The 15,726-nt window shown below is 38.4% G+C and overlaps 2 pseudogenes; both read left to right on the top strand.

Annotated features, from left to right (window-relative positions):
• Window positions 1-9,903, top strand: part of LOC149219042 (uncharacterized) — a 125,746-nt pseudogene extending 115,843 nt beyond the window's left edge.
• A 284-nt stretch (window positions 9,904-10,187) lies between these two features.
• LOC149219041 (uncharacterized) lies at window positions 10,188-14,859 on the top strand (annotated as a pseudogene).
• Window positions 14,860-15,726: the final 867 nt, after the last annotated feature.

The raw sequence follows: 15,726 nt of genomic DNA, 5'->3' as shown, positions 1-15,726 counted from the left end.
TAAGTGAACTAGCGTGCACACGTGACTATTATTAAAGCAACCAATGTATATGCAGAGAACTTTTGATTTACCTAATTTATCATGCATTGAACTTTAACCAGTATGTCAGATATTAATTAGACATTGCAGTAAAAGAAAAATAAAGCATTACACATAAGCATCACACATGAACACCAAGATATAAGGTGGAAACCCAATGTGGGTAAAAACCACCTACTACTGTCATCTCTGTCTTCTTTTAATAATAAGAAAAATATATTTACAATTTTGTACTGGTGCAAACTTATACCAGTACATAGGCTTCTACCCACAGAAGGCTGCAACCTTCTCTTGTTTTCCAGCTACTACTAGAAGGGAGCTACAACCCCCTAGCTCTTGTAATAGCCAATATGTTTACTAGTACATAGGTGCCACCCTATAGGAACCTCCAATCTTCTACCAGTGACCACATTTCATAAATTTTCAGATTGGATATTCCTTGAACACAATACCATAATCTGAAGGCCACATTTCATCCAATTTTCATACTGGACCCATCAACAAAATCATAGCTGCAATACAATCATCAAGTACATAAACCAATCACTGAAACTCCTAAATATGATCATTCAGAATACTGTCACCAAAATACAGTCACCAGAATAGAACCCAGATCTCTATAACAACAAACAAAACAACTGAAACATTCTTCACAAGGTATACACTACTTCCCTGTGTCTAACCAGCATGTGTACGTGCTTTTGTCAAATCCAACCAGTGTATACATCTGTAAATGTTAATTCATAATTTTATAGCTATACTAGACTTCAATTATACCCAGATCATATCATTTAGAGAATAATATATGCGTCAGTATTCAAATCTAGAATATACATGAGAAAAAAAACATAATGATAGTTCATTTTACGCCTTAAGGTCCCAATCCATCATTAGATCTAATCCCTCATCATCTGCTAAGTTTCATCCTTTGGTTCAGATCCAGCAATGCACCATAACCCAATAATCTTCATACTAGATCTCACACTTCATCAAATATTCGATACTTTCATGCTTTGGCCTAATGATCTTCTTCTCCTTTTATAGTTTTAGGCCTTTCTCAATACCATGGACCAAAACCACTTAGGACTAATACCTCAGACCAAATACCTAGGGTCAATACCCCAGACCAGATACCTTGGACCAATACCATGGATCAAAATACCATGGACCAAATTCTTCGGACCAAAAACTTAGTTTTCCAAGGTATATGTGCTTCTCCTTCTGTGGAAGTGTGTGTGTATGTATATGAAACTTGTATACAGTGAACCTGCATGTATACACAGCTTGGTCAAGGTGAACTTGCATATACCTCTCTTTCTTCATTCTGTGTAGTCTGATCTGCAATTCTTTGCTGTTAACCTGTTGTACTGTGATCTTTCATCTGAGTGAGTTGCCATCAAGGACAACACCTTTATCATAATGCCAACAATCTCCCCCTTTGGACTTGATGGCAACAACAACACCAAGTCACTCTCCCCCTTTGACATCAAGGGAAAAGGGTCATGCTCCCCCCGAGTACATGTTGAATTCTCTGATGTGTTGAAGTGTACTGATTGAGCTCCCATGATCGAGTCCATGCTCCCCCTGAGTACAAGAAAAGTCTGCAAAAAGATTTTCTAAAGAATAACATGACTCTATACAGACCTTCCTGTCACCAATGACTCATACATACATCCATCTCCCAACCAAGTGGGGATATACCAATTGTTTATACATGACAAAAACAGGAAACATTGCATCATCCATCTGGTCGTTTCATGACCTTTACATTAAAAGATATGCATGACATATATAACATAGACCAAACATCTAATACAAGACCATGATAGTCATCAACAACTATCATATGATCTGCACCATCAGCAGCATCTGTCAATAGCATCCAGACCAGCAACCTGTATATGTTCATCATCATCAACCTGTTTCAAAGTATGTCGGCATATATCAAATCATCCTCTGGATCTCATCAAGATCAACTTGCTTCGTTCCCTTATCATAACCTTCCATGAATCAACTAAGCATATGTCATATCTCCAAGCGGTAGCACAATATCATATGTATGTGAAAACACCATAGACATCATTATCAAGAACTACTTGATCTTTCCACAAGAACCTTCATTATATCATCACTAGGGAACATCCCACATCATCAACCATGATAATCAACATATGTGAGTATCATCCTATCATCATAAAGTAAGAACTCATCGTCATTGATTAGGTACCAAAGACTTCTATACATTATGCCAATAATTCTTTATTAAAAGCATAGCATGTTATCCCCCTGAATCTGTTCCACCTGTTCACTGTCAGATTTGATCACTGCATATGTCAGAAAGAGATATCAAAACTCATCATCAATCAGATATACATCAAGTTATCAACAACTTTATGAGGACCAATACATTTCCACATGTTATTAGCAGATTGTAACCATCAAACAAAGCAGATAATTGACAGAACCATATCAGACCCCTTTTTCTGAGTCTGGCCCACTACTTTTCTTGAAACAAACATATATGTGACTATGCCCACAGAAACCCACATATGTACGTGACTACGGTTCATGAAACTCACGTTTAACAACATTTCTCTTAAAAGTAGGATTTAACAACAGGATGATGCAACAACTACTCCTAGCTTTTGTCTGATATATTCAAATGTCTCCCTGGGTAGTGGTTTAGTGAATATATCAGCAACCTGTTCTTTGGGGGAACATACTGCAATTTTACCTTTTTTTCAAGCACTTTTTCATGTATAAAATGATATTTGATGGGTATGTGCTTGGTCTTGGAGTGCATGATTGGATTCTTTGAAAGATTGATGGCACTTGTATTATCACATAGAATGGAGATGGGTGGAGTACATGTGATCTGAATGTCTTGAAAGGTTTGCATCATCCAAAGTAGTTGAGTGCAGCAAGATGTAGCTACCACATATTCTGCTTCAGCTGTAGACAATGCAATTGAACTTTGTTTCTTGCTGAACCAAGACACTAACCTGGAACCCATATAGAATGCACCACCACTAGTGCTTTTTCTGGCATCAACACTTCCTACCCAATCTACATCTGTATATGCATGAAGAGTGAGATCTGTATCTCTAGGATACCATAAACTAAAGTTTTGTGTTCCTTGAAGATATTTGAAAATCCTTTTGACTGCTTGAAGGTGTGATTCCTTTGGATTTGATTGGAATCTTCCAACTATTCCTACTGCATGCATGATGTCAGGTCGGGTACCTATTAGATAAAGCAGATTGCTAATCATGGATCTGTACATTGGTTGATGTATTGCTGTTGATTCATCATTTGAGCTAAGACTACATCTTGTTACCATTGGGGTACATATTGGTTTAGAATCTTCCATGCTGTACTTTTTCAAGATCTGTTTGAGATATTTGGTTTGTGAAAGAAAAATACCATCTTTATTTTATTGAACTTGTGACCAAGAAAATAGGTAAGCTCACCAAGCATTAAAATTCTTGCTGCATTACTGAGGAAAAATTCTGACTCATGGATTCTTCATTGCTACCAAAAATGATATCATCAACATAAACAACAATTGTTAGAAATTTATCAGTGTCAATCTTTGTATATAGATTGTGATCTGATGACCCCTTTGAAAAACCTTGTTGGTGGAGATATTTATCAAGACGGTAATACCAGGCTCTTGGAGCCTGTTTTAGACCATTGAGAGCCTTTCTGAGTCTGCATACAAGTTTTGCATCATTTACAAGAATGATTCCTTCTGGTTGTTCAATATAGACTTCATCTTCTAAGTCTCCATTAAGAAAGGAAAATTTTACATCCATTTGGTATACTTTGAATTTCTGAAAACTAGAAAGAGCAAGAAACATCCTTATGGCTTCAAGTCTAGCAACAGGTGCAAAAGTTTCTTCAAAATCTATACCTTCTTGTTGAGCATATCCTCTACAAACAAGTCTGGCCTTGTTTCTAATAACTTCTCCATTTTCGTTCAGCTTGTTTTTGAATATCCATTTAGTTCCTATGATATTCTTATCATGAGGTCTACGAACTAATTCCCAAGTATTATTCTTTTCAATTTGCTCAAGTTCTTCATTCATGACCTTGACCCAACATTCATCTTTGCATGCTTCATTTAAATTTTGAGGTTCGATGGAAGATAGTAATGCTAGATAGCTTGAGGCTTCTGTAATAGTTCTTCTTGTCTGCACACCTGCCTCTTTTTCCCCTAAAATTTGAGTTTCTGGATGATTTTTCTGAACATACCTAGACGGAGTCTTTTCTTCTACCGTTATCTCTTCTTCTGGTGCTTCATTGGTTTCTTCTTCAGAATCAGTGTGATTTGATGTGGGAAAATAATCCTCATCTTCTTCATTGTCATAATCTTCAGTGTTTATTTGTTTTGGATTTTTGCATGTTTCATCAACCACAACATCAATACTTTCAATAATTTTCCCAAGTATTTTATTATAACATTTATATCCTTTACTTCAGGAAGAGTAACCAAGAAGAATACCTTCATCTGCTCTGGGTTCAAACTTACCAAGTTTTTCATCAGTCCTTTTGATGTAACAATTGCTTCCAAAAACTTTGAAGTATTTTACAGTAGGAGTCTTACCATACCAAAGTTCATGTGGAGTTTGAGTTCTGTTTACCGGAACAGTTGCTTGGTTGAGAATAGTGACGGTGGCAAATGCAGCTTCACCCTAGAAGGTTGCAGGAGTTCCAGATTCATCTAGCATAGCTCGAGCCATTTGTTGAACAGTTCTATTCATTCTTTCTACCACTCCATTTTTCTGAGGAGTCCTTGCGATGGAGAATTGCCTTTTTATTCCATGTTGTTCACAAAAGTCAAAGAATTCATCCAAGGTAAATTCCCCTCCTTGATCAGATCTGAGGCATTTTATTTTGTGATCTGATTCATTTTCAACCAAAGCTTTGAAGGCTTTGAACTTTTCAAATGATTCATCTTTATGCTTTAGAAGACCTATCCAACACATTCTGGAAAAATCATCAATGAACAATATAAAGTATTCTTCTCCACGAGGTGACTTTTTCCTTGATGGTCCACATAAATCAGTATGAACAAGTTCAAGAGGCTTACTAGCTGACCCTTCTTTTTCAATGAAGTGAGATCTGGTTTGCTTACCGAATTGACATGGTTTGCATATTGTATTTTCAGGAATGCTGATATCTGGAAGATCACAAATAGCCTGCAATCTGCATGCTTTTCTTATTTGAGAAAATCTTAGATGTCCCAATCTTTTGTTCCATAGCCAGTTTTCATCATTTTTGCTTAGATAGCATTGTTGTTGTCCTCCCTTGAGTATGTATAAGTTGATTGGATTTCTTGTACCTTTGATCACGATTTCTCCTGTATCAAGCTCATGAACAACACATCCGTTTGATTGAAACACCACTTCATTTCCTTGATCACACATTTGACTGACACTCAACAGGTTATGCTTTAGACCAACAACATACATAACATTCCCAGCTTTAACCTTTTCTTTCAAGAAAACAAATCCTTTACCTTTTATGATAGCAGGAGTGTCGTTTCGAAATGAGACATTTTTTTCCTTTTCTAAGGCATTATATGAGTGTAGTTTTTCTTTGTCACCTATCATGTGTTTTGAGCATCCACTATCGATGTACCACTAGTTTTCTTGTCCTTCTACATACAAGGCTATACAACATATTTCTATTTGCGGTTCTTTCTTTCTCCATATTTTTGGATTTAATGGAGTTTGCTCCTTTTGAGATATTTGTCGAAATTTACTCCTGCATTCAGATTCTTCACGGCCAAAGTTGTCACAAATTGAGCATTCTATTTCATTTTCAAGAAGAGAAAAGTTATTATAGGAACTTTTATTGATCCCTGTCACATTCCTTTGATTTCGTGCTTCTCTAGTCATGATGGTTTTGTAAGAAACACATTGAGTAGCTTTTTTTCCAAAAATATGACATGAGAAACATTGACCATTGAAGAAGTTCCCGCGATTATTGAATCTATTTACCTGGTGATTGTAGTTTCTATTCATCTTTGAAGCAAATATGGGTATGATTTACCTGAGGTTGGTTGTGACTTCTGTTCATCCTTGAAGCAAATCAATTATGATTTACCTGGTGATCTGCTTTATGCCTTTGCTGATGATTGTCATACTGTTCACTGTTCTTTGCTGCATCAAGATAGCTTTCGCTGGAGGTTGACGACTTCTATGATTGAAATGCTTCTTCAATATATCCAAGACCTGTCTTTATCAGAGGAGAACACTGCACTTTGATAATTTCATTTAAGGTTTCTAATCCTTTAGCAAATCTAAGATTGAGAGATTTTGTTTCCTTAAGATCCTTTCTTAGACCCACAATTTCACATTCTAGTTTTTCATTGTGTTTTTCTCTTTCAGCGAGTTGATATGTCAAGGTATCTATAATCATATTCTTTTCTTCTAAACAGACTTTGAGTTTAGAGATTTCTTTATGAAGGTCATCTTCTTCTAAATCATCCAAGAAATTATCATCTTCATAAGCCATTAGAAGCCTATAGTCATTGCTATTTTCATCTTCATCACTATTTGATAAACCATCTCTATCTTCATGAGTATAGTAACTCTTTTTACTTACACTTTGTTTTCTATTCCATTTTGCAGATTCCTTCCCTTTATCATATTTATCTTTATGGGGACATTTGGCAGCATAATGACCGACTTTACCACAGGCAAAACATTTGAAAGGTAGTTTACCTCTAAATCTTCCGAAACCCCGTTGAAGCTTCTTGACAAAGTTTACTTCATCTTATTCTTCTGAAATACGTCCTAATTCATTGAGTTCTTCTTTTCCTTTTACTAAAGCTTTAAATGCAGCTTCTCTCATATCTGATGGGCCTTCTTTTCTCATCTCAAAGGCAGTTAAGATTCTGTGAAGCTCTGTCATAGTAATAGTATGTAGATCATGTTTTTCTTCTATGGCAGATACTTTTGATTCAAATTTAGCAGACAAGGATCTTAAAACTTTCTCAACTAAGGTAAATTCCTTTATCTCTTCACCGAGATTCTTCATGCAATTAACAACCTCATATATACGTAAGAAGTAAGTAGCTATACTTTCATCATTGTGCATCTTAAGAGTTTCATATTGAATTCTGAGAGTTTGCAGTTTAACACGTTTTACTTGAGGGTCTCCTTCGTAGCTTAGAACGATTTTTTCCCATATTTCTTTTGTTGATTTGAGCTGCATAACTTTGACAAACTCTGATTGTGAAAGACTTCCCAATAACGTATTGACAACCCTGGCATTGGTTTCATATTGCTTTTTACCTGTCGTATCTATAGGAATTGTTGATGGAAATATATATCCTCTTTCCACGATTTCCCAAACATCTGTTCCAAGTGATTGAAGATAGGTTGTGGTTCTTATCTTGTAATAAACAAAGTTTCTGCCATCAAAGATTGGTGGTTTGATGGATCCCCCACTTTCTTGATTACTCATGATGATGGATCTTCCTTCAAGCGATCAAGCTTCTTCTGAAGGACCTGCTCTGATACCAATTGTTGGAAATAATACTAAGAGGGGGGTGAATTAGTATTTGTAACTCAATAATATTTCATTTCCATAGGCAGATTTGTATACACTACTTTAGCTAAGTGAACCAACATGTACACGCGACTGTTATTAAAGCAACCAACGTATATGCAGAGAACTTTTGATTTACCTAATTTATCATGCATTGAACTTTAACAAGTATGTTAGATATTAATTAGACAGTGCAGTAAAAGCAGAATAAAGCATTACACATAGGCATCACACATGAACACAAAGATATAAGGTGGAAACCCAATGTGGGTAAAAACCACCTACTGTTGTCGTCTCTGTCAGAAAAATCTGTTTACAATTTTGTACTGGTGCAGACTTATACCAGTACGTAGGCTTCTGCCTATAGAAGGCTGCAAACTTCTCTTGTTTTCCAGCTACTACTGGAAGGGAGCTACAACCGCCTAGCTCTTGTACTAGCCAATACATTTACGAGTACATAGGTGCCACACTACAGGAACCTCCACTCTTCTACCAGGGACCACGTTTCATAAATTTTCAGACAAGATACTCCTGGAACAAAATACCATAATTTGAAGGCCACGTTTCATCCAATTTTCATACTGGACCCATCAACAACATCATAGCTGCAATACAATCATCAAGTACATAAACCAATCACTGAAACTCCTGAATCTGATCATTCAGAATACTATCACCAAAATACAGTCACCAGAACAAAACCCAAATCTCTGTAACAGCAAACAAAACAACTGAAACATTCTTCACAAGGTATATGCTACTTCCCTGTGTCTAACCAACGTGTGTATGCAATTTTGTCAAACCCAACCAATGTATACATCTGTAAATGTTAATTCATAGTTTTACAGCTATACCAGACTTCAATTATATCCATATCATATCATTTAGAGAATAATATATGCGTCAGTATTCAGATCTAGAATATACACGAGCAAAAACACATAATGATAGTTCATTTTATGCCTTAAGAGCCCAATCCATCATTAGATCTAATCCCTCATCATCCGCTAAGGTTCATCCTGTTAGACTCCGTCTTGTCAGCTCGCTGCAGCCAAATTCACCAAGCTTCTGCAGCTCCTATCCCTGCAAAAGCACAAACAGAATCTACATCGAATTATCAGATTTTGAGTCATCTTAGATCAAGACTAGAAAGCGTAAAGGAAAAACCGATGATTTATGGCACTCCAAAATTCAGGACTTCATAAAGGCGCTGGCCGATAGACGTTGTGATCGAGTTCAAAAATGGCTTCGCTGCAACACTGCAGAATTTTCTGAGAATGATGATGTGCAAAAGTTGCAGCTGGAGGTAGTTTTAGCCCTTGCAGAACTGAAACAGGGCCTCTTTGTATGGGGTTGCGAATGTTCTGTTTGTTTTTGGAGATGCATTCAGTGCTTTCTTTGGAGCTCCAGTTTCTTGGCATGCTGATTTGGAACAAGTTCCTCAAGGAGTGCCAACCATCATTATTGCCCATGAGTTTTATGACGCTCTTCCAGTGCACCAATTCCAGAGAACTCCTCGTGGGTGGTCTGAAAAGCTCATTGATATTATAGAAGGCTCTGATGGCTTTCGTTTTGTGTTGTCCCTAGAACCAACAACTGCCAGCAAGCTGTACTTAACTAAGTGCCTTAAGGGCCTTTTTCCAGATGAAATAGCGCAGTGGGAGCATGTTGAAGTTTGCCCTTAGGCTGTTGAATTGACAAAGAATATTGCAAAGAGGATTTCATCAGATGGTGGTGGTGCACTCATCATTGATTATGGACAAAATGGAATAGTTTCAGACAGCTTACAGGCCATAAGGAAGCACAAATTTGTTCATATTTTAGAAGACCCAGGAACTGCAGACCTTAGTGCTTATGTTGATTTTGCTTATGTAAAACAAATCGTGGAAGAAATGACAGGTATAGTCTTGGTCACATCTATTTTTCCTTTATCGCAGGATGAGTATCTTGTCCTCTTGAAATTGAAGATGAGAATCCATATTCGTGTTTAATAGCAAGGGACTGAAGAATGCACTTCGGAATTATTATTTGAACTTGGCAGTGGAGGCGGCAGCTTTTGGTCCAATTTCACAGTCTCAATTTCTTGGCTCACTTGGTATTAATTTTCGTCTGGAGGCATTGCTACAAAATGCAACTGACGAACAGGCAGAAGCACTTCAGGCAGGCTATTGGAAGCTAGTCGGCGAAGGCCCAGCTCCTTTTTGGAAAGGGAAGGACAAACTTGCACCTGTTGGTATGGGTTCTAGGTACATGGGCTTGTCAATAATCAACAAGAAGCTTGGAGCTCCTGTTTGTTTCTTGTAAGTAGGTGGTCCTACCGAGATTGTTATTCTGTAAATTTTTTGTCTGGAAAGCCGATATAGACAACATTTTTCTTTAGGCTTAAATGGATTGTAAGAAATTTGAGCATTTGAATCAAGCGAGCCTTTAGCAGATCCTATCGATGGTTGTGTATTTTCAAAAGAAGGAAGCCCCGAGAATTCAATAATAAAGCATTCTGCATTAAAATAATGCAATTTTCTTGGACCAGTATGGTATAAGAGATTCCTGTGTTGGTTCGAGTATGGAGCATGTGCTTATGGGACCAAATGGGCCAACCAAAGCACGTGAACCTTGTGGAGTTGGGTCCAGGACGTGGAACACTTATGGCTGACCTTCTTCGGGGTGCTGTAAAGTTCAAGGAGTTTTCAGAAAGTCTTTCTGTGCATTTGGTTGAGTGCAATCCTGCATTGAGAAAACTTCAGCATAATGCATTATGCTGTACTAAACGTGATGCACAAAAGGATAACAGTAGGGAGGGATTGGGCGCAAAGTGCTTTACTACCTATGAAAGTGATGTTCCGTTTGCCTTCGTTTTATGATTGATTGTGATATTGAATGTGCCGATCGAATTGCAGGTTAGAAGGGCGAAACTCGTTTTCAAAACTAAAAACTGGAGGGTGCGCTGCGCATTGGGTTTGTGCGCTGCGCATACAATCTCAGAGGCCAAAGAAAATTGTTTTTCATGGTAGTAATGGAGTTGACCACCCTGTTCTCTGCAAACCAAAAGATGATCTGCGAAAAGATGCGCGTATGATGGAATTCACGATAATTATCAATCTTCTATTGTCTAAAGATCCAAAAAGTCGTAGGTGAAAGCTTTATATTCGTATCTTTGTTGTTATTCCACTTACAGAAGATTGTGGAATGGTTGAATGGGTTCTTCATACCCGAGGTCTTTGACTCGATGACAGGTGATTGTGTACATGTCGATTTCAGTTGTCTTTTTGACAAAGGTTTGTAGTTACAGAAAACCTGAACTTGTCCCTTTTTGACTCACTCAGAATATGCTTGATGGTCTTGGCATTACTGGATATGAGGGTATATTTTTGAGAGTTTGTGAAATAACACTGTCTGTTCTTAGGACACATCGTGAGACTCTCACGAGTGTTCTGGAGACGTTCATTCATGATCCTTTTGTGGAATGGACAAAATCTCAGAAATCTTGTGGAGAAGCATTCACTCGTCCATGAAGCGATGCCCTTGGCAGCTCGATTGAGAGTGCCTTGGCTACTGTTGAAACAGTGCAGTCTTTAAGAGCGAGCATATCCTTTGGTAAATCACGCTGCAATCTACTAAGTCTTGAACAGGCTATTGCATCTTCTATACTAACCACAACCCTGGACCTTGAAACAGTGGTATTGTATTTGGTATTCGCATTGATAATGTAGGCTCTGCAGTCGGCCAATACACTAGTTGCTCTAATTAGAAGCGGGATCTGACTTATATCTCTGAAGTCCAGCCCTGCGTGATTCAGAGAGTGGATGGCGGTTTGAAGCAACGTTTCATAACGTTCCACCTCAGAAATGTTATCACTAATGGTGTTGCACATGTCAAGTTGGTAATCAAACAGTGGTGACACAAGTAAATGTCTTCAAACTAAGAACACGTATTGAGCTTGGTAAATGTCAGCTGGGATTGTTCAGGTGAAATTTTATTTAAAGGGCCAGTTTTATTAAAAATTATTGTTATTCAAACAGAAAGTGAAAGTGAAAGGTCAAAGTCCAAAAGCCAAACTTAAAACAAAGATATTTACAACAGAAGAATAGGATTCGATTCCTATTTAAGAATTCAATTAATGATTCAAAGGGATCTGCACTCCAGTTTGTTGGCCATCAGAGGATTTTAAGGGGAACGATTTTCTGTTTCTAGAATAAAGAGATGACTCTATCTCTATCTTTGAATTTCAGGTGAAACAACGCCCTTGTTTTGGGTCGATCTATTTTCTCCTAGGATAGTTTTATTTAATGTATGAAAAATCATTTTTTAAGGGTTAGAGAGAGAGTTCTGAGAGCTGGTGGAGGAGAAATACAGAGTCTCATTGCACAGTTTTGACAGGGATTTTAATAAAATTAGCAGCTCTGACCCCTGAGATTCTTGTGGTATGAAATTTAACATTTGTCTCATCCTTTGTTTCATATGTAGCCTATTGTGTTTCCATTTCATTTCATAATCGTTTCTAAATGAATAATTTTAAGTGAGAAAGGCAGAATTCAAATTATTTGCTCTGTCTTGAGGAAGTGTTCATATTAAATGTTTTCTTCTGTTTGACAAGGATTCATCTTCTATGCCCTTTTCAACCTCTCAAACAGTTCACCCACTCCACATTATTTCAAACTTGATGTTTAATTTCTTTCCTATCTTGCCTCAAGAGATAATCTGTGTTTTTTATTATATTTCTCTATTCAAGTTGTTCTTTGCTCCATGCAGCCCAAAAAACCCAAACATTTATTTAAAACCTCATTTCATATCTCTTTACTAGTCTAAGATCAGCATTCACTATAGGTCATCTCAGCCCCTCTGAAAACCTTTTGCCGAGATAGACCCGGAGAGAGCCCTCTCCTGTCCACGTAGGGCTAGCTACGAGGCTAAGCATGGTTTGATGTTGCCTTGAGTTTTGCCTTCCTCAGCCTGGGGCAAATTCGAGCGCTAACATAGTGGCGACCATACTGGGGAAGATGGTTTGCTGTTGATGGTACATTCGACCTGTAGATTGTCTTGCCCCAGTACATGAAATCAAGTTGCAGATCTGATGCTGATGGTGGACAGCATTCAGACAAATATGCCAGCTGAAACATTCACCTGGTGACTCCAACTCGATCCAGACATTCCAGTGCTCGCTGATCCATTCATGCAATGGTAGGGTATGTGGCAAACCCTGCACTTTGTGAAGCTGTAAAAGAAGTAAGAAATCAGTTAGCAGATTTTGAAATTAATGAAGATTTTTTCAATGCCTTGCTTCAATGTTTGAAATCTCCAAAGTTCCCTCTTGAAGCTAAAACTGGTTTCTGCGAGTTAATTGTTGAAAAACTTGAGAAGGAGATTCAGTGTTTGAATGAGCAGATCCAGTCATATGATTTCCGAGACCCTAACAAGTTCTTGGAAACTCTTCCTCCTTCAAAACAAGAAATAATAGAATTGCCTACAGATGTTTGCATTGACAGTGTGCAGCTGGAGGTATGTATTGCAGAGTTGGGGCAGCAAATGGAGTCTGGCTTTCGCGATCCTATTGCGATGTACATGGAAATGTTTTTCAGTTTGACTGACAAATCAAACTGTCTTTTACATGATCAGGCTCATTACGTGCATGTAGGGCTGCCAGCAATTACATCTGTGTCCTGGTGGAAGTATTCTCAAGCAGCATCATTCTCATGTTTACTTGAATGGTTGATCTGGCATTTTAGTATTACCTGATCTACTGTTTTTACATCAAAGTAGGGTAGATTTTGTAAATAAATAAGCAGCCATAAGGCAGCATTTCCTTCTGAGTTTCATTATAGTTTTAGTGTGAAGTTTGATGAGCAAGTTTTTCAATCATTTCAGTCAATAAATGTGTCAAAGTCTGTGTTGGTTGTTGGAATAATGACTCCATTGCCCAATGGACGGAGGCACTGTCTGCTCTCCCAAAGCTCTGCGGTTCTTGGCACCTCCAAAAAGCGGCAGATGCCATCCCCATTGGAGCCGATGTTAGACTCCGTCTTGTCAACTCGCTGCAGCCAAATTCACCAAGCTTCTGCAGCGCCTATCCCTGCACAAGCACAAACAGAATCTACACCGAATTATCAGATTTTGAGTCATCTTAGATCAAGACTAGAAAGCGTAAAGGCAAAACCGATGATTTACGGCACTCCAAATTTCAGGACTTCATAAAGGCGTTGGCTGATAGACGCTGTGATCGAGTTCAAAAATGGCTTCACTGCAACACTGCAGAATTTTCTGGGAATGATGATGTGCAAAAGTTGCAGCTGGAGGCAGTTTTAGCCCTTGCAGAACTTAAACAGGGCCTCTCTATATGTGGTTGCGAATGTTCTGTTTGTTTTTGGAGATGCATTCAGTGCTTTCTTTGGAGCTCCAGTTTCTTGGCATGCTGATTTGGAACAAGTTCCTCAAGGAGTGCCAACCATCATTATTGCCCATGAGTTTTATGACGCTCTTCCAGTGCACCAATTCCGGAGAACTCCTCGTGGGTGGTCTGAAAAGCTCATTGATATTGCAGAAGACTCTGATGGCTTTCGCTTTGTGTTGTCCCGAGAACCAACAACTGCCAGCAAGTTGTACTTAACTAAGTGCCTTAAGGGCCTTTTTCCAGATGAAATAGCTCAGTTGGAGCATGTTGAAGTTTGCCCTTAGGCTGTTGAATTGACAAAGAATATTGCAAAGAGGATTTCATCAGATGGTGGTGGTGCACTCATCATTGATTATGGACAAAATGGAATAGTTTCAGACAGCTTACAGGCCATAAGGAAGCACAAATTTGTTCATATTTTAGATGACCCAGGAACTGCAGACCTTAGTGCTTATGTTGATTTTGGTTATGTAAAACAAATCGTGGAAGAAATGGCAGGTATAGTCTTGGTCACATCTATTTTTCCTTTATCGCAGGATGAGTATCTTGTCCTCTTGAAATTGAAGATGAGAATCCATATTCGTGTTTAATAGCAAGGGACTGAAGAATGCACTTCGGAATTATTATTTGAACTTGGCAGTGGAGGCGGCAGCTTTTGGTCCAATTTCACAGTCTCAATTTCTTGGATCACTTGGTATTAATTTTTGTCTGGAGGCATTGCTACAAAATGCAACTGATGAACAGGCAGAAGCACTTCAGGCAGGCTATTGGAAGCTAGTCGGCGAAGGCCCAGCTCCTTTTTGGGAAGGGAAGGACGAACTTGCACCTGTTGGTATGGGTTCTAGATACATGGCCTTGTCAACAATCAACAAGAAGCTTGGAGCTCCTGTTTATTTCTCGTAAGTAGGTGGTCCTACCGAGATTGTTATTCTATAAAAATTTTGTCTGGAAAGCCAATATAGACAGCGTTTTTCTTTAGGTTTAAGTGGATTATAAGAAATTTGAGCATTTGAATCAAGCGAGCCTTTAGGAGATCCTGTCAATGGTTGTGCATTTTCAAAAGAAGGAAGCCCTGAGAATTCAATAATAAAGCATTCTGCATTAAAATAATGCAATTTTCTTGGACCAGTATGGTATAAGAGATTCCTGTGTTGGTTCGAGTATGGAGCATGTGCTTATGGGACCAGATGGGCCAACCAAAGCATGTGAACCTTGTGGAGTTGGGTCCAGGATGTGGAACACTTATGGCTGACCTTCTTCGGGGTGCTACAAAGTTCAAGGAGTTTTCGGAAAGTCTTTCTGTGCATTTGGTTGAGTGTAGTCCTGCATTGAGAAAGCTTCAGCATAATGCATTATGCTGTACTAAACGTGATGCACAAAAGGATAACAGTAGGGATGGATTGGGCGCAAAGTGCTTTACTACCTATGAAAGCGATGTTCCGTTTGCCTTCGTTTTATGATTGATTGTGATATTGAATGTACCGGTCGAATTGCAAGTTAGAAGGGCGAAACTCGTTTTCAAAATTAAAAACTGGAGGGTGTGCTGCGCATTGGGTTTGCGCGCTGCGCATACAGTCTCAGAGGCCAAAGAAAATTGTTTTTCATGGTAGTAATGGAGCTGACCACCCTGTTCTCTGCAAACCAAAAGATGATCTGTGGAAAGATGCGCGTATGATGGAATTCACGATAATTATCAATCTTCTATTGTCTAAAGATCCAAAAAGTTGTAGGCGAAAGCTTTA

The sequence above is a fragment of the Pinus tabuliformis genome, chromosome Q, assembly GCF_031772625.1.
Source record: "Pinus tabuliformis cultivar Carrire ecotype Pingquan chromosome Q, CPIR1, whole genome shotgun sequence".
Classification (NCBI taxonomy): Eukaryota; Viridiplantae; Streptophyta; class Pinopsida; order Pinales; family Pinaceae; genus Pinus; species Pinus tabuliformis.
The sequence above is the reverse complement of the archived record's forward strand: the minus strand, read 5'-3'. Positions and strand labels throughout refer to the sequence as shown.